Genomic DNA, 25,831 nt, shown 5'->3' with positions numbered 1-25,831 from the left:
GAAAGAAAAATGTCAATTCCTAAAAAAAGAAAGAAATCAATAGACTAGATGATGAAGGTAGACTAGAAGAGAAAGGTAAGATGTAAATGTGAGGATAGAATAGAGAACACCATCAGCACTGAAGATAAGTCATATGCATACACATGGGAATGGCATTTGTCTGTTCAGACATATTCACTGCATTTAAATACTATCCCCGGGACTATGTTTACAGCCATCCACCTTTATTAGGGAATCCAGTTCAATAATCATTAGCATGGTTGAAATAGCATGAAAATACTGATTGTCTGATTTACTTAGGTACCATATCTTAGTTCCTTGGAGTATTTTAATAAAATTTGTTTTTTTCCTCTCATGTTTTTATAAGACAAATAGGGTATTATTACTTCTCATCCAGGATCACCCTTACAGACAAACCCAGAATAATGTTTGACCAAATGTCTGGGCACCCTGCAGCCCAGTCAAATTGACACACCAAAGTAACCATCACAGTCAGCAGGAGTTTATGAATAGAAGAAACCTGTCATGTGACACAGGGTTTAAAACTCTGGCCAAAATGACACAAACAGATGATAACATGCTGCTTTTAATAGTCTGGCAAAAGCAGTAGCCTGCACTGAGTGAAATAGAAATGCCAAAGCTGCCATGGCAGATGATGAAAGAAGAGAAGTGGGCTTGCTAGACTGGAAATGATACTTCAGGTCAGAATACCCACCTGATCACCATGTTTCATGGGCAGACTCAGAGGAGGTTTCACTTACAAAAGCAATAAGAAATGTAGGCTGGGCACTGTGGCTCACACCTGTAATCCCAGTACTTTGGGAGGCCGTGGTGGACAGATGACCTGAGGTTGGGATTTCTAGACCAGCCTAACCAACATGGAGAAACCCTATCTCTACTAAAAATACACAATTAGCCAGGTGAGGTGGCACATGCATGCCTGTATTCCTAGCTACTCGGGAGGCTGAGGCAGGAGAATCGCTTGAACCCAGGAGGCAGAGGTTGTGGTGAACTGAGATCGTGCCATTGCACTCCAGCATAGGCAACAAGAGTGAGACTGTCTCAAAAAAAAAAAAAAAAGAACAGAAATGTGCAGGTGAGGGGACACCAGTGGCACTGAAAAGCTCATTGGTAGCTCTGCTTTATAGGCCAAGGCTGCGGACAGAATTTGACTTCCTGATTAGCAATAGGGTGTTACAGGATTGCCAAAGTAATAGAGGCCAGGTAGCAGCACTCAATTGTCAGAAGCAAAGCAGCATGTTTACTGTAGTGAGCAGCAAGCTTGGATGCCCGCAAGTGGGGTCTAATCTAAGGAGAGGTATAGAATGAGTAATAAAGCATGACATCCCTAAGGGCAAGATGAGTGGGCAACAAACTGAAGTGTTAGTCAATCTGCACAATCAAAAGAAATCTAGTGAGGCAGGAGGATCGCTTGAGCTTGGGAGGTAGAGGCTGCAGTGAGCTGTGATCATGCCACCGCATTCCAACCTGGGTGACAGAGTGAGACCCTTCTCAAAAACAAAAAAAAAAAGAAAGAAAAGAAAGAACTCTAAGATGATTAGGAGGCTGGCCACAGGACAGCTTCAAGTGACTGTATTCAGACTGCCCATCACGCTCAGGATTCTATCAGACTCACCAAGACATGAGATCAGGTGAGCCCAAAAGCAATCCATTATAAGATGGAATTGGTGTATCCAGAGTTAGGCATGAGTAGGGCAAATGGCAAAAGTAAACTGCACAAACAGATGGCCAGTTCTCTTGTCATCCATCATAACTGAGACTCTGCATCTCTTGTCCTGGGGCTTCCTTAAAAATAGTTGAAGGAGAAGTAGAAAGTCTAAGCTTAGGATGTGGATTAGTTGGGTCAGCATGTGAATCCAAACTGAAAACAAACAAAAACTGCATTTTAGCCTCATTCAGAGATGTTGCTGAAAGTCAGTCATGAGGGGAATCCTTCTAATGTGCAGAGCTTTGGGCGGTGCAACCAATCATTGAATTTGTGGGAAAAGAAAAATGACCTGGGGATATTATAAAAATAAACACAAAGGCAATAGTGAATGGCACGGCTGGTTGATCAGGAGCCTGGAAGGAGAAAGAGCTAAAGATAGAGCACATGGAGATCTGGGAAGAGGCAAGTGCATGAATCTGTAAATGAAGATATGTGAAGAACTTTGTATCACATGGTACTGAATAGGCATTAAAGAACTAGTTAGACTAAATGCTTGGCTAGTTGACTTCAGACAGCTGTTGCCATTTTTCACCCTAGTGCTATCAATTCAACAAATCTGATGGAGTTACTGCTGTTCCTGAAAGCCCAACCTGCCAGTAACAAAGATAAAAAGTGAGCTCCTTAAACAGTGGCGGTCAATTAAATTCACTGGATGCCTTTAACCCTAGAAAATGAAGTGATTCATTTTTAACTAGAACTAACACAAACTTGACATGAGTTTACTTTTACTCCCTGTAGTACCTCAGTCAACACCACCATAATGGACGTGGCGCACGTTTGATCCATTAGCTCAGGATACTGAATAATGTCATATGGGATCAGGGGACCTATTTTACAGACAAGAGGGTGTGATCACGCACACAAGATCACATAATTCATCAAGTTTATCATACACTTCACTACCTAGAAGCTTCTCCTATAACAACCTGCTGACGGCATGGCTTAAGTGCTGGTTTGGAGATGATACCCTGCAAAGGTGAGGCTCCATCACTTAAATCAACCCTGGCAGGATTGGCATTTTGAGCTGGGTAAGTCTTTGTTGTGCTATCCTTTGTGTTGTGAAATGTTTATCAGCATCCCTGGCTCTATCCACTAAATGCCCATAATAATCCCCCTCCCCAACTTGTGGCACACAAAATGTATCCAGATATTGCCATATATCCCTTAAGAAGAAAAAATCACCATCAGCTGAGAACCACTGCTCTAAATCAACAATTGTAGCATGACCCTAACAGCAAAATATGACTACTCCCAGTGACCTACTCAGGGAATCTGTGCATACTGTGCCTACGACTCTAAGATCTGTGTATTTAATAGTTTTGGCTGCCAAAGAAGGAATATATATCCGCAAGGAAGCAGCGTAAAAATCCCATTAAATTTTAAACTATGGCTGTCATCTAGTCACACCAGGTGCCAAAAGAGAAGAAGGCAAATAAAGGAATCACCATCATTTTGACAGGGGTAATTGACTCTGATGGCCAGGAGGGGGTAGGGCTTCTGTTACATAATAGGGACAGGGAAGCATTTGTTTTGAAATAAAGTGACTACTTGTGTGTTTGTTTCCAGGTATTCCACTCCCCAATTTTAATGGTAAATGGGACTCAGACCCATGAAAAAAGAGAACTTGAGTCAACCTCCCCATTTCCCAGGTAAGCCACCTAGACTGCAGAAGTCCTGATGATTCTAGACTAGATAGTAGGAAAAGAAAATGATAAATATCAACGACAATGAAAAGGACTGTAATTTATCACATTAACTCCCCTTTTGTTACTTCAAGAAAGAAGTCCACCAGAATCCAGAAGCATTACAGAACTTTTAGCAAAAAAAAAAAAATTGATCCAAGCAGTATAAGCTACAGACTGCAGTGGGTATTGTGGAGTCCTCTTCATTGTGGCTTTCAAGCATTCCTTTCTCAGCCGCCGAAAGTGGCGGCAGCAGACAGCCCTCAGCGGAGTCCCTCTTCAGGGATTGCCTGCAGCTGAAGACAGCTGCCCATCCCAAGACCTTTCCCACGTCCAATATCTAACAGATGTGGTTTCCCACATAACCCAAACTGCATAGATTCGTATAATTAATATTCATATTATTATTCATGTAGTTAACAATGAGACTTGATCTAGTCGCTTTCCCTTAACAACACTTCACGATGTTTAAGCTCTTGGCGTTTGCTCAGCATCCTCCCTTACAATCCTTGAACATCTAACCTAAAACCTTTTCTTCCTCCTAACCTCCTGCTATGGGCTGAATTGTGCTCTCCTAAAATTTGTACATTGAAACCCGAACTCCCAATGCAATGATATTTGGAGATAGGGATTTTGCGAGATAATTAGGTTTAAATGAGGTCCTGAGGCAGGACTCTCATGACGGCACTAGTAACCTTATAAGGAGAGAAAGAGACACTGCCAGAGGTCTCTCTGCCTGTGAGGATACAGCAAAAAGGTGGGTTCCTGTAAGCCATGCAAAGAGACCTCCCTGATGGCCTTGATCTTGGACTTCCAGCCTCCAGAACTATAAGAAAATAAATGTCTGTTATTTAAGCCACTGGTCTATGATATTTTGTATGGCTGCCTGAACCGACAAATATACCTACGAAGAACAATAATATTAACAGGCTTGGAAGGATCCGTTTGTTAAATGCTCCAGGACCATGTTGGATGCTTCATTTGTTAAATGCTCCAGGCCCATGGTGTTTGGGAACAAATATTTTTTCTAATTCTATCCATTTTTTCCATGATTATTGTCTTGTTTACGTTTCCCCTTTTCACAATTTGGTAATTCCTATTTCCCCAAGAAATTATCCATTCCAGGATCCCAAATGTATTTTAATAGAGTTACATAATTTTTTTAATTTTCTTTTCCATTTACTATTTTCTGTTTTCTGTGGTTTTTTATTACGCTAGTAAATGAGTTACCTAGTTTATTGGCTTTTCCCCTTAAAGAATCTTTTCATGGATCAATTTTTTTATATTAAAGTTTTCCTCATTTTTAAAAATTATTTTCTGCTTCTAGTTTATTTCCTTCCATTTCATTTGGCTTAATTTGTTGTTCCTTTTCTAATTTCTCATGTAGAATATATAGAATGTAATTTACTTATTTTATAAGTCTTTTTTCTTTAGCAAGATGAATATTAAAAGTTTTTTACTTTTCTCTAATCAAAGATTTATCCACATGCCATAGGTCCTCAAAGTTGTATTTTTATTATGATTTTCTTAGTTAGTTTTTTTAATGTACTCTTTGATCCAAATGTAATTAAATAGGGCAGATTTTGGAAATTATAAAATATTTAGAATTTTTTGTTTGTAACTTCTATGTATATTGCTATTTGGTGATGATATGGAATGACCTTTTCAGTTTGATTTTTCTTGTAATAAAATGTTTGGTTGATAAAAACTATCTTATCCCATTCATCACTGTTGTGACAGCAAGGTTGGCTTAATTGGGCCTTTTATTATTTTCTTACAGTTTCCCATGATTTGATTATCTGCTCTCTGGTATATATCTTCTTTTCTCTTACTCTTTCCACCCCAAATTTAGAAAGCGTATGGTCTGTTATTAGATTTTATCTTCATGCTTCTATTTCTTTTCACCATTTCTTTAAAAGTAAACAAGAATTAACTTTTACTTTTTTAAAAGTTAAAAAAATATCAAAATGAGACTTTAGCTTAGTCCATTATAATTATACAAATATTATATTTTATGTATGCATTTCTTTCAGTATTTATAACATTTAAATTTTGCTGCATAACAATAATTCTAAACATAATATTAGTTCTACATTTAAATAGGTTCAATACTAGTCTTTTGATTGAACAGTTCCTCCATTGCTATATTCTTTGTTTTGATTATTCTTCTTTTGGTTGATTTGATTTTACTTACAAGTAGTAGTTTCAAAGGCATTTTTTGTGTATTGTAGTCCATGGGTTCTTGCATATTTGAAAATCTCTGTTACATTTATAAACAGATGATATATTAACTGGGTATCCCCCTTCCAAAATCCATAGACCTTGCATTATTGTCTTCTGTCACTGAAGGATGCTTTAGAACCAGCCTTATTTTCCTCTCATAAAGGTGACCTTTTATCATCTGTCCATATAATCACAGAATTCTTTCTTTTTCCTTTAATTTTAGAAGATTTGCCACCTTGGGTCTTCATATTGATTGTTCTTGATGACCCTAGTTATATAATCAGATTTCCCTTAATTTCAAGCAGGAAGATTGTGACTTTATGATATTGTTATTCATGACTCTTACTTTTTTCTGTTACAAACCCAATATTGACGTTATCTGTGCCTTTGGAGGCATACCTGTTCATGGATGTGAAATAGCCTCCAGGATAGATTGTTAAAAGTACAAAATATTAAATATAGTATAACTTTTATATAAAAATCATAAATATGTCTGCTTCTTTTTGCAAATAGAAACACAGAAAATCTGAATCAGAAACTAATGAAATTAATCACCTATGGAGAAGTCAATGAGTAGAAGGGAAAAGGGATGAAGTATATACTTTTAACACTTGGAATAACTTCAGTATTTCACATAGACAATAAATGTAAACCAACAAGAATGGTGGGAATCCTAAAACTGAAAGCACAAAGAAACAGACACATCTGCATTTTAAATGTATGAGGGAACAGAACCTACCCAAGTACTTTTTGAACACTGTAATTTGACTATATACTCTTAGCCTCAAAGAAACTAAAAGCTGTAAATATATAGTGAACATTCTTAGTAGGTTTCCTTTTTTAGTGGTGCGGATATGAAAACTTTGAAACTCTTTTGGGCTTATAAAGGTATCGAACAAGTGAATGAATATCTTGATGTTATTGAAAGTCCCAGTTCTCACAACAGAGTTACCGAGGTGAAGTCAGAGAAGGCCGAAAGGAGCCCCACAGGCTTGCACTTGAGGTATCAATGTAAACTCACAATTCCTGATATATGCATGCATGTGCACACGCACATATTTTTTTTCCTAGCTCTAAGGGGAGCCAGTAAGCAAACCTAGGCCCCAAATTTATGTTTTAAATATTATTTCCCAGCAAAAGGAAGATGTCAAATGTGAATGGTACATACCAAATGAAACGAGTTCAGTGATATTCCTTCTTTTACCAATTGAGACTCTTGTAGACTGAGATCTTTTCCAACCCTCCCAGGCTATCTCTCTGATGTTATCAACAGATGAGATACTAGCGAGGAGTCTCCCTCACCACACTCCTCACCATGGTGTTCACTGGGCTACTACTCTCCCAGGGTCAAATTCTCTATTCTGAGTTGTTCCCTCCTTTCTTCCTCCTGCTAATTTGTTTTGGTTTCTGTTTCATTTTGTTTTTTGCATTCAGAGTTGTGGTCCCTAAACTAGTATAAGTAAAAGGCTCAAGAGAGATAAAAGAGAAAAGATACCAAAGATTAAAAAAAACTCTAGATATTTCAAACGGCAACAACTCTGCTGCTATTGGCCTCTGCCTTTTTGTTGTTGTTGTTGCTGTTGGTAAGAACTTGGCATTTCTGAGCCCAGATGAGTCAGTGGTTGGGCTCTTGAAAAGTTTGCCAAATACACTTTTAAATATGTTTCCAACTATTCTAGTTGCCAAGATTGTGGAAAGAGGTTGAAATTTCCAGTTTGGGTGGAATTATGAGTTTCGGTCTTTATCTGGGTGGTTCAGCAGAAAATTAAAAGTCTGTGTAAGGGACTATTAGCTACATGCAGTTTTAAACTGTAAGTTGCTTTAATCCTTTTTAAGTAAGCCATTAATCTTCATTTATTATTTCTTCATCGTATTCTCTGCACACTCTTAAAACTTTGAGGTGTTTAGTCTGGTTTGTAAGCTTTCCTGGCTTTGCTAATGCTCCCCATAAATTACCTAAGATGCTCTCAATGTTTAGGTAGATTCATTTTTTCTCCTAGAAAAATGCAAAGTACAGAAATATGTTCTCCTACTTTCCAGCTATGATTTGCTCAGCCATGTACTTCTCAATATCCTAGGGAAAGCTCAAATACTTCCTCTCACCCTAGGGAGAACAACACCATTTCTAGCCCTTTCTTCACTTTGCACTATTTTCCCAGGCCTTAAGTAAGTCTGCTAGAGTTGAATTATTCTCGAGGCAACAGGAGAAAGCTGCTGAAAGGCAGCTGCTGTCACTGTCTCGATCCTCTAATCTCATAATTTCTTCATGGCCTTCTGCACACCGGGGGTCACTGAACAGCCTTCCACACCTGCAGGTGTTATTTTTGCAACTCTTCCCCAGGGTCTTCAAACCAGAGTTGGGTCTTTTCTTGGCTTCCTGCTGCTAAAAGCCAAACAAAGAGAAGAGAGAGAACATCATTTATAAAAGCCTCTTTTGAGAGTGGCGGGATGGGAGTAAGACATTTATCTCCGGAGGAAAACACTCTCTCAAAGCACATATCTTGGCCTCCAACATAGACAGGTTTATAAGTAAACATGGTTTAACTACAGCCTTCAGCCAACCCTGCTCCAGCCGGACTTGCACTTCCCATTTCTCCATTGTGAGCACAGATTCCAACTCTACGGCCAAGTGAGAAGGGAGGGCTGGGCTCACGGCCATTTGAATTAATGGAAAAGGAGAACATGAGGAAAGAGGTAGCAATCAGTGGAAAAAGAGAGCCTTAAACTTCCTCTCAGCACGTGTTCCCTTTGGCCATCCAGATGCCTGATCAATTCTTCCACCTCCCTTACCATAATTCCTTCCTTGACATCCATACCGCTGCTATCACAGGCAATGGAGAAGGCAGCACAAAATGTAAACTGTGTTTATCTGTCTGATCAGTGCTTATCTTTTCCATGTTGTCAAAATAGTAACAGTGACCTCCATGACATCAGGCCTCCCAGGGTCTGATGAAAGCCTTGCAGCTACCACAAACATCTCTTAGAATAGATTTAAAGAAACTTCAGACGTGTTCTTTGATCCCCGCAGGATATTGCTCCCAGTTAATACATTGGAGTGTCATCATAACATCAAATTTTAAAAGCATCCCAGATACCAAATGGGTCTTGCATTGTAACCCCAAATTCATCATTTTGTTATTGGTGTTATTTGTAGGACCAAGTTCTCGGTGAATTTCTCCAAAAACTCCTGTGTGATTCTTTTTGCCCACTACCACCACAGTAACTTTTATACATCTTCTCACAGTTACTTTTACACATCTTCTCCCACTGGTAACACTAGAAAAGCTGGCAGGCTATTGCTCAAAATGCAAAACACCTTTTTGAATACCTACAACCACAACGATAAAATAATGGTATAAATACATATTATTATTTTAAATATCACCTCATATCCCTATAATGGTTAAAAAAACCCCAAAATTTTAAATATCCATGTGTGTCATCACAAACACAAAAATTAGTCCTACTTTATTTAAAAAAAAACTAAAAACATCTGTCAGTGTATTCATGATTTTAAACTCAACAGAAAGAATGCTAACAACAAATTATCCAGCTCAAAAGCAGAGTACACTGCAGCAAATCTGATTATGAGAATAAAATATTCCTTGGCCTAGAATGACCTTCCATCGATTCACCAACAACCTGCAAAAACTCTTCATTCTTCAGCGTTGCTGAAACAATGCCAGTTCGGTCAAGTTTTGACAACTCCCATTGTCCTGCCAGGCTCAATTACATCATTCTCTCTCCTGTGTGTTTTCATGTCTATTTTAGATAGCACATATGACATTGCTATGTAAATATTTGTTCCTTCTACTAAATTATAAAGTTTTTATAATGAGCAAGTAGCATATAGTAAATGTTCCATAATTGTTTGATGGATTGCTTAATGCCTTACATCAAAAACACAGCCTTACTTAAAACAGGAAAAGTTTATGTGACTATTCGACCTACGTTAGGAAGCTGAGTAGTTAAACAAAATCAATACAGTTTATGTCTGCCCTGCACAGCCAATATTTGACATGCAAAACAACACTAATACATTTTACTTGAGAGAGAACTCAGTATTGATGGCAGGGCCCCAGCTACATAATTTTCAGTGCCCAGTTTGAAATTAAAATGTAGGGATCCCTCTTCCAAAAACAGAAACAAAAAAAAAGTCCCATTAAAGTCCTAAATGGCCAGACACAGTGGTTCATGCCTGTAATCCCAGCTCTTTGGGAGGCCAAGACAGGAGGATCACTTGGGCCCAGGAAATCAAGGCTGCAGTGAGCTATGATCACCCCACCACACTCTAGCCTGAGTGATCAAGTCAGATCCTGACTCTTAAAAGAAAAAAAAAAAAACTAAAATATAAATATTTTCTTTCTTCAGCCGTTTCTATTTGTCATGGTATTTTGGTATTTAATGTCATTCAAAGTTAAAAGAAATTAAAATATTTAATTATTAGCAAGAATTTCACCATTTATCTTTATAGCGAGCATGCCAGTTTTAAGTGAACATGTAAGACTATCTCATGTGCAGAATCACCAAAAGTATAATACATGATTCATATTTTGTAATTTCCACACGTATATGTATTTCATTTGTACCAGAACCGTAGAAACAATGAACAAAACTAGCTCATCTGCATTTGTTGCACTTTGATATGAGCAGATTCTAACATGCTTTATCTTCAGCTTTTGGGGAAATAATGAAGAATTTAAAGGAAAGCATATAACTACGAGTTGCCCTGCGCTTCCTTTTTTCTCCTACGGCATTACTTGCAGCCTAAGTGGTTGTCTACTGCCAGAAAATAACACAATTAGGAAAGAATATGGTAAGAATTCCTTGGTTGTTCCTTTTTTTAAGAATGCTATTACTCTCTACATTTGAAGCATGTTCTGGTTCAAACGGAAAGCGTGGCCTCTCGGGAGTCTCCATGGACCCACTTGCGGAGTCTTATGTGTAATGTGCTTACCTTGCCCTCACTTTAAGTCTCACTTCACTTCTACGCATCAAGGGTCCACTGGGATTTTGTACAAAGCATGGTGTGTGCATTATCTGTGAATGGAGTGCCATGGAATGGCACAGACGCATATTGCATGCAACTCCTCTGCTCAGGTACATGCTCCATTGTCCTGCTGTGCTTCGCTTATAAAACACAAACTCAAAAATAAAATTGAGGCCGGGCGCCATGGCTTACATATGTAATCCCAGCACTTTGGGAGGCTGAGGCAGGTGGATCACCTGAGATCAGGAGTTCAATACCAGCCTGGCCAATATGGTGAAACCCCATCTCTATTAAAAATACAAAAATTAGCCAGGTGTTGTGGTGAGCACCTATAATCCCAGCTACTTGGGAGGCTGAGGCAGGAGAATCACTTAAGTCTGGGAGGTCAGCAGGGTGCAAAGGCTCATGCCTGTAATCCCAGCACTTTGGAAGGCCGAGGCAGGCAGATCACGAGGTCAGGAGATCGAGACCATTCTGGCTAACATGGTGAAACCCTGTCTCTACTAAAAATATAAAAAAAATTAGCCAGACATGGTGGCTGGGGCCTGTAGTCCCAGCTACTCAGGAGGCTGATGCAGGAGAATGGCAGGAACCCAGGAGGTGGAGCTTGCAGTGAGCCGAGACCGTGACACTCCAGCCTGGGCAACAGAGTGAGACTCTGTCTCAAAAAAAAAAAAAGAAAAAGAAAAAGAAAAAAAAAGAAAGAAAGAAAAAACAAAAACAAAAACCCAGGAGATGAAGGTTGCAGTGAGCTGAGATCATGCCACCGTACTCCAGCCTAGGTGGACAAGAATGAAACTCTGTCTCAAAAAAAAAAAAAAAGATAAAAGTGTTAATTTCAGGATGGTGACAGGAGAGCATTAAACTAAGCATGGGCTCTTCTGAGCTCCACACCCATGGAGCTGGACCTGATGGATTAGTTCGTGTACTGCACAATATGAGTTATATAACTTGGAGGTGAAATCCTCTGAACCACCCCATTACCAACTGACAGAACCAGGGTCATTTCCCAGGGTTCTGTTAAAACAGATCTTTAACCTATCACCTCATATTCCATTTCAAGTGAAAATGTTATCCACTCACACTGGACTTTTTGCAGGTAGCCACAGCTAGAAGTATTTGGGTTGTGCTGAGTGTATTCCTATTTCCAAAGTTCTCTCCGCCTTTCTTGCCTTGCTTTCCAAGCAGAACGTTCCACAGCAAAGTGCAGTAATAAGGAGTGCACACCGCATGAAACCCACGCTGGGTTTCTGCTGCCTGAGCCCCACTGAATTCTCTTCATGAGCAGGAGCTTGCAAGCCCCAAGTTGTTAAGCACAGTTATGGAAGAAATCTGGAGGTGGAAACCTTGTCAATCACCGACAATGGGGCTTGCTCAGCTGATAATAGAACTACTGCTGCTGCCTAAGAAAGATTACTGTTAGCATTTTGGAAAAGGCAGCAGAGTGACCTTTCTTCCTGAGAGCCAAAGACCCAAAGTGTCTGACAGCTTTGCTATTAGACTTTTTTTTTCTTCTTGTTCTTTCTCTCCACACCTGGGATTCAAGAGGCATTAAAGCACTTAAAGCCAAAGGAGCTATCATCTCCGTGGAGCTTTTCACATTAGGCTCTACCACTCAGCAATTAATTAGATTATGACTGATTATTATTTACTTTTCCTGTCACTTCATTCTACCAATAGAAGCATACACCATCCTCCCAAAGAGTATTTCTGTTTATTTATACAATCATCTTCACTTTTGGTGAATGTTAGATTTCAATGAAACATGATGAATAGCTGTGATGCCTATAACCAACACTGATGTCAGTGAAAAGAAAGGCAAAATAACTAAAGAATTATTTTTTGCTTCCTGCAGAGATTACCCCAGTATCAGGGGCCGACATTTTGTCAGTTTCATTAACTATAAGTTACATATAATAAAGCTCACCAATTTAAAACACGTAACTTGATGAGTTTTGACATGTGTATACCACCACTACCACAAGCATGATACAGAACATTCCTTTCACTCTACACCCCTTTGTAGTAAATTTCCTCCCTTCACAACTTGGCCTCAGCAACAACTCCTGTGATTGCTATCAGTATAGTTTTGTTGCCTTAAGAAATTCCTATCGATGGAATCATACAGCATGATGTATTATAATTGGCCACTTTCACCTGACACCATACTTTTGAGCTTCATCCATGCTGTTACATGTTAGTTAATTCATTTTTATTAATGAATTGAATCTATTGTATGTTTAAACCACAATTTGTTTATCCATTGGCCGACTGATAGAAGTTGAATTTGTTCTCAGTTTGAAACTATTATGAATAAAGTTGCTATGAGCACTTTTGTGCCCATTTTCTGAAGGAATGTATGTGTTTCTCATAAGTAGAAATCTAGGAGTGGAATTGCTAGGTCATATGGTAAGTGTATGTTTAACTTTATAAGAAACTGATGGCCGGGCGTGGTGGCTCATGCCTGTAATCCCAACACTTTGGGAAGCCGAGGAGGCCATCCACTTTGGATCACCTGAGGTCAAGAGTTCAAGACCAGCCTGACCCACACGGTGAAAACCCGTCTCCACTAAAAATACAAAAATTAGTTGGGCGTGGTGGCAAGCGCCTGTAGTCCCAGCTACTCAGGAGGCTGAGGCAGAAGAATCTACTGAACCTGGGAGGCGGAGGCTGCAGTGAGCCGAGATCGCGCTACTGCACTCCAGCCTGGGTGACAGAATGAGACTCTGTCTCAAAAAAATAAAAAGGCTAAACTATTTTCCAAGTAGTTGTGTCACTTTTCATTCTCACCAGCAGCGTATGAGACCATTCCACCTCCTCACCAACTCTTGGTGTTGTCTGTCTTTTGGATTGTAACCATTCTAGCAGGTAGCAGAAGTATCTCATTGTGGCTTTTCTTTCCAACTTTTATTTTAGGTTCAAGGGGTACATGTGTAGGTTTGTTACAGGGGCAAATTGCATGTCGTGGAGATTTGGTGTACAGGTAATTTTGTCACCCAGGTAATCAGGTGATAATTTGTCACCTATTGGGTAATAGTACCCACTAGGCAGTGTTTCAATCCTCTCTCGCCTCCTACCCTGCGTCCTCAAATAGGTCCCAGTGTCTATTGTTCCCTTCTTTGTGTCCACGTATATTCAACATTTAGCTCCAGTTTATAAGTGAGAACATGTGGTACTTAGTTTTCATTTGGTTTTCTGTTCCCCCATTGATTCGCTTAGGATTAGGCCTCCAGTTCCATCCACTTTGCTGAAAAGGCCACAATCTCATTTTTTATAGTTATATAGTATTACATGATGTATATGTACCACATTTTCTTTATCCAGTGCACTGCTGATGGGCATCTAAGTTGGCTTTATATCTTTGCCATTGTGAATACTGCTGCAACAAATATATGCAAGCATCGCCTTTTCTTACTAATGATGTTGAATACTCTTTTATGTATGTATTGGCCATCTGTGAAATGTCTGTACAAATATTTGGCCCATTGTTTTTTCAGGAGACTTTCTTATTATAGAGTTATAAGAGTTCTTTATGTACTCTGTATGTAAGTACTTATCAGGTACATTTTGCAAATATTTTCTCTTGATAAGTGTCTTGACATTTTGTTTCTATAAGATTCTTTTGAAGAACAGAAGTTTATCATTTTAATGAAGTTTAAGTCCTCATTTTTTTCTTTTATACTGTGTTAAAAAATCTTTGACCAACACAAAGTCATAAATATTTTCTATTTTTTTCTGGAAGTTTTATACTTTTAGCTCCCACATTTAGGTCCTTAATTTTGAGTTATAGTTTTGTATATTTATAGTTTTGTGTATACAAAACTATATAGTGTGAAGTAGGGCCCATATTCTCTATTTTTTTTTTTTTTTTACATCTGACTATCTAATTGTTACAGCACTATTTGTTAAAAAGCTTATACTTTTTCATTGAATTGCCTTTGCATCTGTCAAAAATCTTTTGACTATATATGTGTAGATCTCTATTTCTGGACCCTCTATTCTGTTTCATTGATCTATGTGCCTATCCTTATGCAAACAGCACACTCTCTTCATAATTGTAGCCTTATAGTGAGATTTGAAATCAGATAGTTCACATTCACCACTTTTTTTCTTTTTCAAAACTGTTTTGACATTTCCAATTCCTTTGCTTTTCTATATGAGTTTTGAAATAAGCATGCTGTCAATTTCTGCCAAAATGATCTGCTTAAATTTTGATCGAGATTACATTTAACTTGTAGATCAATCTGAAAATTTACATCTCAATAATATTGAGTCTTCTAATTCATAAGCATGAAATGTCTCTCCATTATTAAAATCTTAACTTTTTTCAGTAAAATTTTAAAGATTTCACTTTATAGATTTTGTACATATTTCAAGAAATTTTTCCCTAGAAAATTCATTATTTCGGTGCTACGATTTTGCTATTTGAATTTTCTAATTATCTGTTCCTATTATATAGAAATGCAATGGGTTTTTTTATGTTGACCTTGCATTTTGTGATATTGCTGAGCTCATTTATTAGTATTAGTTGTGGGGTGGGTTTTTAAAATAATTTTTAAGGTATTCTACATAGATCGTGTTGCCTTAAAAAGATTTACATTTTCTTATAAATTTGTGTGATTTTTCAAAATCCATATATTATTGCACTATGAAGGACCTCAACTACAACATTGACTAGAACTAAAGATATATCTCCTTGATTTGTTCCCAATTTGGGAGGAAAAGATTCAGTCTTTCACCATTAAGATGCTGTTAAAAATTATTTTTATAATACTGAATATTTATATCAGATTGAAAAAGCTATCTTACTATTCCCAGTTTGCTGAATTTTAATGATAAATGGGTTTTGAATATTGCCAGATGCTTTCTCGTAATCTATTCAGATGATAACATGGATTTTCATTTTTTAGTCTGTTCAAATGGTGAATTACATTGAGTGCTTTTTTAAATGTTAAAGACACTTTGCATTCTTAAAATAAACATCATTTGGTAATGATATATTATACTTTTCTATACATTGTTAAATTCAATTTCCAAATATTTTGTTAAAGACTTTTTAATCTATAGCCATGAATGATATTGGTCTGTTGTTACCATTTCTGATCATATCTTGCCTGGTTTTGATATCAGAGTAAAGCTAGCCTCAACAACATAAATTGGAAAATTTTAATTTTAGTTTTCTGAAAGAATTTATGTAGAACTGGTATTATTTCACTTATGAAATTTTGATAGAATTCAGCAAGAATACCATCTAGGTGAAGTATTTTCTTTCTGAGGAGGTATCTGACAACAGATTAAAATTTTTAAGTAGATACAGGACAACCTACTTCTTTAGTGAACTTTGGAAATTCATGCCTTTCAAGAAATTCATCCACATTATTCAAGTTGTCATATTTATTGTCATAAAGATGTTCATAATATTTTCTTGCTACCTTCTTTATCTCTATAGTATTTCTGACATTAGTAATTTATTTTTTACTGATCTATGTAACTAGAGGATTACTATTATTATTTGTAAAGAACTATTAACTTCATTAATCTTACTTATTACTTTTTAACTTTCATTGATTACTGTTCTTATCTTTGTTTTTCTTCCTCTATTTACTTTGGATTTTGATTTCTCTTCAGTTTTAGTTTCTTTAGGTAAACATCTAGATTCTTTAGAGAACTATCTTTATTTAAGTAATAAATCAATGACATAAATTTTCCTCTAAACACTGCTTTAGTGACATCCCACAAATTTGAACTGCTTTGTTTATATTTTTAATAAGTTACATATTTTCTAATTTCTCTAGCAAGTCTATCTTAGATCCACGGGTTATTTAGAAGTGTGTTACTTAATTTCAAAGTATTTGGGATTCATTTCTAGTTTATTTCTGTTTTTAAAAAAGAACATATTTTGAATGATTTCAATTCATGCCTTTATTGAGACTTGTTTTGTGGCTTAGAATATTTTATATCTTGATAAATATTCCACTTGAAAAGAATATTTATTTTGTTGTTTTTAAACAGAATGTTATGTAAATGCCAATTAGGTCAAGTTAATTAATAACATTGTTCAAGTTTTTTATATCTTTACAGATTTTCTTTGTACTTATTAACTCAATTACTGAGCGGGATCATTGTGAATTTGTCTATTTTTCAAGTCTCAGTTTTTGTTTCATGTTTTTGAAACTCTGATATTGGATACGATGTGCAATATGTCTCTTTATTCCTAGTAATATGCTTTGCTATGAAATCTGATATAAATATAGCCAGTCTAACTTTCATTTGATTTGTATTTGTACAGTATACCTTTTACTACCTTTTTTATTTACTTTGATCCCATCTGGGTCTTCATATTTAAAATGGCATGTTTTTCAGACAGCAGAGAGAAGAATCTTATGTGGCAATCTCTGCCTATTATTTGATACAGTTAAAACATTTATATATAATGTAATTACTTATATGACTGAATTTAAGTCAAACCAACTTGCCATTATTTTTTGTCCCACCTCTTCTTGGTTCTTCTGCCTTTTTTGGAATGAACTGTGTAGTTTTTGTTTCTCTATTCTATTGCTATCGTTTTCTTATTAGTTATACTTCATATTTTGGTATTTTTTAAATAGTTCTCTCAGATTTCCATAATGTCTATTTTTAAACATTGTATCATATAACTTTACCACAATATACTTACATTACCCCACTTTCTTCCTTTGTGGTATTGTGGTCATACATTTTATCACTACATATGTTATAGCCTCCACATTGTCATTATTATTTCTTATTTCTGCTTTAAACACTCAGCTATCTTTTTTGTTTGTTTGTTTTGAGATGGAGTCTCGCTCTGTCGCCCAGGCTGGAGTGCGGTGGCGCCATCTCGGCTCACTGCAAGCTCCGCCTCCCGGGTTCACGCCATTCTCCGGCCTCAGCCTCCCGAGTAGCTGGGACTACAGGCGCCCGGCTAATTTTTTGTGTTTTTAGTAGAAACGGGGTTTCACCGTGTTAGCCAGGATGGTCTCGATCTGCTGACCTTGTGATCCGCCCGCCTCAGCCTCCCAAAGTGCTGGGATTACAGGCGTGAGCCACTGCGCCCAGTCAACACTCAGCTCTCTTTTAATGCACCTTAAAACAATTCACACAGAAGGCTTTTACATTTACCCTCATATCTACTATTTCAATTGCCCTTCATTCTTTTATGTGACTCCAAATTTCCACATAGTATCTTTTTTCTTCTGTCTGAAAAAATTTCCTTCAATATGTTTTTACCATACCTAACTGCTGTTAGTAGATCCTTTCAACTATCAGTCTGAAAAAGTCCTTATTTTATTTCATTTTTGAAAACTATCTTTGCTGGGCATAGAAATCTCAGTCTACGTTTTCTTTTAGTACGTTGCATTGCTCCTTATCTTTTAGCTTGCTTGGTTACTCAAAGGAAGTCTGATTTCATTGCTATCAAAATTTAGCATCTGTATGTAACATGCTTTTTCTCTCTGGCTGCCTTTTAAATTTTCTCTTTATCATTGGTTAACAGAAATGGGATGTACCTTATCGCAGTTTACTTATTGTTTCAGTAAACTGTGAATATATAGTTTTAAATAAATCTGGAAAACATTTTGACAGTTATCTTTTCAGATATTTTTTCTGTTCCCTACTTTCTCTCTGCTTTTTCTCATAATGCAGTTAAACATATGTTAGGACCCTGCATATTGTCCCACAACTTACTAATACTTATGTTATTTTCTTGTTCAATTTTTTTTTCTGTGTTTCACTTTGGATGTTTCTCTTGCTGTTTTCAAGTAAATACTCTTTTCTTCCGCAATGTGTAATCTTGCATTAATCCCATTTAGTGTATTTATTTTTAATTCTGGATCTTGAATTTTTATCTCTAGAAGTTTCATTTGGGCCTTTTATATATCTTTCTTTTCTCTCCTTATCATTATAAACTTTTCATCTGTGTCTGAAATATAAATTACATTTATACTCTTTTGAAGTTCTTATCTGCTAATTCTATCATCTCTGTTCTAAGACATTTTCTTCTGGTTACAGTATGTATAATACATACTAATACCATACTACTACAGACTACATGGCATATTATATACTATAGTGTATAATATATAATAGTATTATTTTTCAACTTCCTTGAATGTCTTGAAATCTTTAATTGAATGGTTGGCACTGTGAATTTTATATTGATTGGTATGGGATTTTGTTGTATTTATTTACATATTGTTGGTCTCTGCTCTGGGAATTAGTTAAGCTACCTGAAATCAGTTTGATCATTTTTAGGCTTTCTTCTAAGCTTCATTAACGTGAGTCTAAAAAAGCTCTTAGTTCAGGGCTAATTTGACACGACTATTGACAAAATATACTGAGGACTCCATATAATGAACTCTATACTGTAAGGTTTTTCTACTCTTGAAATAGAAACTTCCCTAACTCGGTGTGAGCTTTATCTTTGTCCTACCAACTTCTTTCTAGTTTTCTTTTTTTTTTTCTCTCTTCCCCTAAACTAGAATAGTTTTCTCCCATGCATGCACAGATCAGTACTCAGCCGAAGACTCAACAGAACCCTTCTGCTTATTTCCAAGGCTACTTTGCTATGCATCTATTTTTTGGCCCCCAAATCCTAGCCACATTGTCCTCTGCAAAATCCCAACTCTGACCTTTCAACTCAGCCAAGCTGATGGCTTCTGTTGCAGTTCTGCTTTCTAACAGAACTGGAAACTCTCTTCAGGCAGTCAAGTGGGGCAATCATAGGGCTCACCTAATCCGTTTTCTTTCTCTCCATTATCACCCATCTGTGCCGCTTTTTTCTAAACTAAGTTGTTGTGTTATTTGTCCTGTTTTCTTTTTGTTTAAGGTGGGATGGTAAATATGACACCGTACTTTTTCATGTCAGAAGTAAAAGTCTCAGTATGTCTGTTTTTAATACAGCAACATCTGATAATAGCTAGCCAGAAAAACGATACATCTGCACTCAGGTATATTTAATAGACACTCAAGAGTATTAACTCAATATTCAGTTCATACTGTTTTGTGTAAAATTTGATACAAATTTCTGAAGTAGTAGGTCCCTGAAAAAAAAAAGAAAGAAAGAAAAAGAATTTGATGCAAATACACAGGATTGACATATCTCAGGCCAAAGTTGGCTACCAAAATGAGGAAAGACTGAAATTTCCTTTAATAGTTCTTTTGCTTTCTTTTGGTAATATTATGATGCCAAACTAAATTACAAGTTGTAACAATTTTGTTAAAACCAACATGTTATTCAAAGTGTCACATCTAATTTTATTTACTATTTCCTTTTAATACATTTATTAAGTATCACCTATGTGCAAAGCAGTATGTTAACTACTAGGAGAGCACAGGGGAGTAAACTAAACATAATCTCGCCCAGAAGAAGCTTAGGGTATAATATCATTCTAATATAAAGCAGAATAAAATAAGTCCTATGACAGAAATAGATGGAAATTGCTATGAGCATACAGAGAAAGAAATGATTACTCTAACTTGAAGAAAAACAGCTAATATTTATCGCATGTTTTCTATGGTTAGAAATTTGAAGTGCCTCATGTTTATTATTATATTTAATCCTCAAATATAATCTATGAGGTAGATGCCTTTAATATCTCCTTTTTACCATAAGGACACTGAGACTGAAGAGAGTAAATTTCCCAGAGTCACAGAGTCAATCAATGGTACATTCAGAGTTTGAACTCAGATAATCTGATTCTAAAGTCCATATTTTTAACCACTAATTAGAATAGAAATATCCCACAAATATTGTAATTGAGCTGGGACTTGAAGGATGAGTTTGGTTTGTGCAGATGGGAAGGAAAATATTTCAGGCTTAGGAAACAGCATGGGCAAATAAAAACACTGATATACTAAAGGTGTGGAATTACATGACTGAAGTTCAAGGAACAGAAATACTTGGGGAGTGTTGTTGCAAAGCTATATATCGTGATGACCCTTGAATACACAAAACAGAATGAATCATCCTTGCTGTCTGTAATTATGCATTTACTTAGGTATTAGTTTCTGTGCTAAAACTAATGACTTTATAACCTTTGAAAATTTCAAACCACAGCCTGATATTTAAACAGAAAAAGTAACATGTTATACAGTAAATGTAATATGTTGCTCGCTCAGGATGTGCTACAGCGGAAAACTAAAGATCTTGACATTTTTTAGCTTCAGGCAACTTCAATTAATGTACAACAAAAGATACAGAAATAATAAAGCTAACTTAATCCACTTAAAAAGAGATGTTTAAAAAGCAGAAAAATTATAAACAAATGAAACTCTTGCTAAGCCAGTTAAAAAATAAACCATAAATGATTTATTATATTGGGAATTGGGTGGCACTTTTTACTTTAAGTAAGTGTGTAGTTTTTACTCCGTGTTTTGAATTTTTTTCCTTATCTTCCAGTTTTGAAAGCATATTGCCTCACGTTTGCTCACGTTCGTTGTTCAACAAGAAGATACAAACAATTTTGAGATTGAAGTAAGACAAAAAGAATTTTATTTCAGATGACTTTCGTTTTTCCCATGAAGACCACTCTTAGTGATGGTAATAATTATTTGCATTTGAATGGTACTTCACAAGTTAGATATAAAAAGTGCTTATTTCTTACTTAATTCTTAGAAAGAATGTATATATCCTCATTTATATGTCAAAAGAGGTTGAAGTGACTTTATTGTTCTAAGCTGGCAAATAGTAAGGATGGAACACAAATATAGAAATTCTAACTTCATATTCTGCTCTCTCTCTCTCTCTTTCTCTCTATCATATCATAATCTTTCTTCACAGTATTCCCAACAAAAAATAATGCAGGAATTTCTAAAATAGAACTTTTGAGATAACAAAATCTGGCCAAGGCAGAGAAAAGAGGGGTCTAATTTCTGCCAGTTGGCGTACAATGAGGAAACAGTCAAGCATGTAGCTTGGAAGACATTTCAGAGAATGCCATTTGGATGCATGACATAAACATCACCGAAAGCAACTGACTTAATCATTGGGACCATGAGGGTACTAATGGATATGTTCTTCTTAAACATACTACATGAAGATGATGTAAAAAGTCAATGTAGTCCCAAGGCTGCGATTGAATTCTGCCATCTAAGCAATGTATTATTTATTTATCAGAAAACATTATTTAGTATCTATTATGGGCAAATCTTGGAATGGATACTGTTAAAAAAAAAAAGAAAGAAAAGAAAGAAAGAAAAAGAAAAGAAAAAATATTCCCTTTCTACAAGAAAATTACAAACTAGTAGAGAAGCTACAATATGTACACAAGGAATTGCCATGCCAGATGATATGTTACCCACATGGTAGGAATGTCACAAGATAAACACAAAGGAAGAACTAAGCTCTTCTGACTGACATAATTAGGCAAGGAATAACGAAACTAGCCAGCCCTTTGCTTTACCTTGAGATACGGAAACAATTCTGTGAGAGAAATATCAGGATTATGTACGGGGTATGTGCTTGAACAAAGATAAAGTGTGGTTCTGGGAGAGCATGGTGGTCTCCTTCAGCTGAAAAACCAGAAATCAGAGTTCAAGGTTGCTAAAGTATCTGGACCTTCTAGGGATAAATACTAGAGATAAGAGAAATACAGAGGCAGGCTTTACAAGTCTGTGAGTGCTTGGGCTAACGTGGATGCTGTATATTTGCAAAGACTGACTCAGTGAAGCCTAAAAAAAAAGCTCCTATGGGATTGAGAAAATAGTGGGAATACTAGAGCTTACACTGTGCTGGATGATAGAATCCTCACACAACAAGAGTATAAAGATACAACAACCACCTGTTTTAGGGAGAAGGGCCCTGATCTCAATAAAAGCTACTCCGGATCCACCTTAATAAAACCTAAACCTCAATATAATAAGATAGAGCTACCAGTATATTAACTGATTTCCAGAACACTATTTAGCAATCTTCGAAAGATGTGAGAGCCCATAAGTCATACTCTTTACGAGCATCATCTACAACATCCAGTAAACAATCAGAACTTATGAGACATGAAAAAAATGTACAAATGTAACCTCCATAATCAAGAAAAAAAGCATTTGATAGACACAAATCGAAGTGAACCAAAAGTTGGAAAGACAAAAATTTTAAAACAATTGTTACATTTATATTCAAGGGCATAAAAGAAAAGATGAACATAACAAGGAAACAAATGGAAAATCTCAGCATAAAAATGTGAATTGTTCAAAATCAAAATTATAGACATGAAAAGAACAATATTCGAAATATAATTATTGATGTGCTAAACAGCTACTGGAGATAAGAGATTCAGCTTAACTAAAGAGAGCATCAAAGAAATTGTTCAATCAGACAATATGACGAAAGAAAAACTACAGAGCATTAGTAACTTGTGGGACACTTAAAATCACACAATGTGTGTTTAATTGGAGCTTCAGAGGGAGAAGAGAAACAATAATGGGGAAAATGTTTTGAAGAAATAATTGTTAAAATTTCCAACATTTGGTGAAGAGACGTCAAAAACGTTCTTCAAACTCTAATTGGGTTAAATACAAAGAAAACCACACCTAGCACCTTGTGTCAGGACTCCACACAATCACCTTTAGGCTCAATGTTTTCCTAGAAAAACTCACAGGACTCAAAAACGCTGTTATGGTTTATGACAGAGAAAGAAACATATTGAAATCAGCAAAGGGGGCCAGGCCCGGTGGCTCACGCCTGTAATCCCAGCACTTTGAGAGGCCGAGGCAGGCAGATTACGAGGTTAGGAGTTCAAGACCAGCCTGACCAACATAGTGAAACCCCATCTCTACTAAAAATACAAAAAAATTACCCAGGTCCACACCGTAGCTGAGGCAAGAGAATCGCTTGAACCCGGAAGGCAGAGGTTGCAGTGAGTGGAGATCGAGCCATTGTACTCCACCCTGGGCAATAGAGCAAGACTCCATCTCAAAAAAATAAAAATAAAAATCAGCAGCAAAGGGAAAAGGCACATGAGCAAAGTATGAGAAACTAAGCACAAGCTTTCATGTGTCCTCTCCCAATGGCATCACACAAACACCTACTCTCCTTCCAGCAATGATGTATGACAACATATGCAAAGTGTTGCCAACCAGGGAAGTTCACTGAGCCTTGCTGTCTAGCATTTTTGAGAGGTCAGTCATGTGTGAATGTAGCACCCGCACGACTGACTTCAGTTATTCAGAGACTAGGCCCCAGACCAAAAATAGGCCTTCATCATCAATCACATTGTTAGCAAAAATTATTAGACTAAACTGTATCTCATGGCCCAAGGCCTCAGGCAGAGAAAACATTCTTATAAGGCAGAATATTCCAAGGGCTCAGAGCTCATCTCTCAGAAGCCACCCAAAGGTCAATCCTGAAAACAGGCCTTTCTTGGGAATGCGAAGGATTTGAGCAACTCGGGCCTGATGAGTTAACCTTTTGCTACAGAGTCCAATCCCCAGCCCTTTGGTCTATGCTCTCTTACAGTCAAATGATCCAATTTTTTGGAGCATTTATATTTAGCAATACATTTATTTTTAATAAGAGACAGCAATAATATTAGCATGAATATGTGTATTGTTGGAGGAGCCAGTGTAGGTAGAAATTGACATAAAACAACAAATAATTTATCCTGTAAGGCCATTTCATACGTGTTCTAAATCACTACTATCAAATCACTACTCTGAGGATAACATCTAATACGGTATTTCATTTGGTATCTCTTTTTCCATAAGTGGCCATGACAGGCTATAAAGTGTATCACTTGAAGTAATATACCTCAGCAATTCACCTGGCTACAGTATCTTCTGTCCCAGTGATTATATGGTGTTTTGAGTATTTGCATCTACCACCCAGTCCAGAGTAAGGATCTGTTCATTTTAGGAGCCACTTATGTCCTCCTGTATTTACTGGTACTAGTCAGATGTAATCTAGTTGCCTGCTATGTGCAGGGACTTCCTCTGCACCATGGCCATCTATAGTCTCTGTCTCTCTTCTTGGCAGATAGGACATCTCACCATGTTAGCGTTTTGTGCTTCAGTCAGGGCAAGAAGAATATGTCAGGAGTCAGCCCTGTCTGCATTTCTGCAGCTCTCCAATGTTCATTCTTTCTATGGACCCAGGTAGCCACCTCAAGCAAGTGCACTAGGATGTCTAACTTGCAGATTCTAGTCACCTTCCACTCCAGGAAAGAAGCTCTTCTGATAGGCATTGACATGTTCTACTTTAATTCACCTCTTCAATTCCCACAGTGATTTCCATTGAGCCATGCTCCCTGTGGCATCTATTTAATTGTCCAGTTTTCTCCATGTTTCAGTAACTCAGGGACATTCTAGTAGAGGTTCCAAGGATCGGATATGGAATAAATTGAAATATTGAAATATGGGCAATTATAATGAAAAGCTGTAAATAGTTTACCAATATTCTTAAAGTAAAACTTTTAATACTAGATTGAGCAATAACCTGTAGATAAACCTTCAGGCGAACAAGGCACCCTGACACCTGATAACTGAAAACCGGACATATCTCTTCATATTGAGTGTTTAGTTGAGTGCATGGCAAACTCCATGTCTGATAAACTGCACAAGCTGTAACTCACCAACATATTGTTTTCATGCTGATGTCAGAGTCTTAAATTAATGGCAATTGAAATTCAAGCAAACAAAACGCAGTTCTAACCTCAATCATCTGGAACACAACAAATCTATAGTAAGAAGAAGTCATATCTTATAAAACACATATTCCAAAGACCAAAGTTTTTTAAATTTTGAGAGAACGCTTCATACTTTTTTTCCAAGAAGGAGGCTTACTCATTTTATACAAACTTATAACCTGGCCCATGGCAGAGTAAACACAATAAATTAAAAAGAGGAATGGCACCATTAGTAGCTGATGCTTACTGGAGAAATATAGCAGTTTAGAACCTGAGTAAAGAATAAATCGGAAAAATAATTGTAAGAAATAAAACTTTAAGAATTTAAAAATTTAAATTTAAGAATTTTAAAAACAAAAATACAGAACAATTTATTGAGTAGTAAAACACTTTGTACTTAAAGAAAATAACAAAATATGAAAAGGGTAAAATTTGTGGTTTAATACATTAATATCATCAATAACATTAGAAAATAAGCAATTTATATGGGAGCTAAGTTTTGGCATTTAAATGAATAAGTTTCAGTAACTTAGAGGGTGTACTTATGTGCACTCCACCAGTCAGATGATCC

This window comes from Colobus angolensis, unplaced genomic scaffold, assembly GCF_000951035.1.
Source record: "Colobus angolensis palliatus isolate OR3802 unplaced genomic scaffold, Cang.pa_1.0 Scaffold445, whole genome shotgun sequence".
Taxonomy (NCBI): Eukaryota; Metazoa; Chordata; class Mammalia; order Primates; family Cercopithecidae; genus Colobus; species Colobus angolensis.
This window is presented reverse-complemented; position numbering follows the sequence as displayed.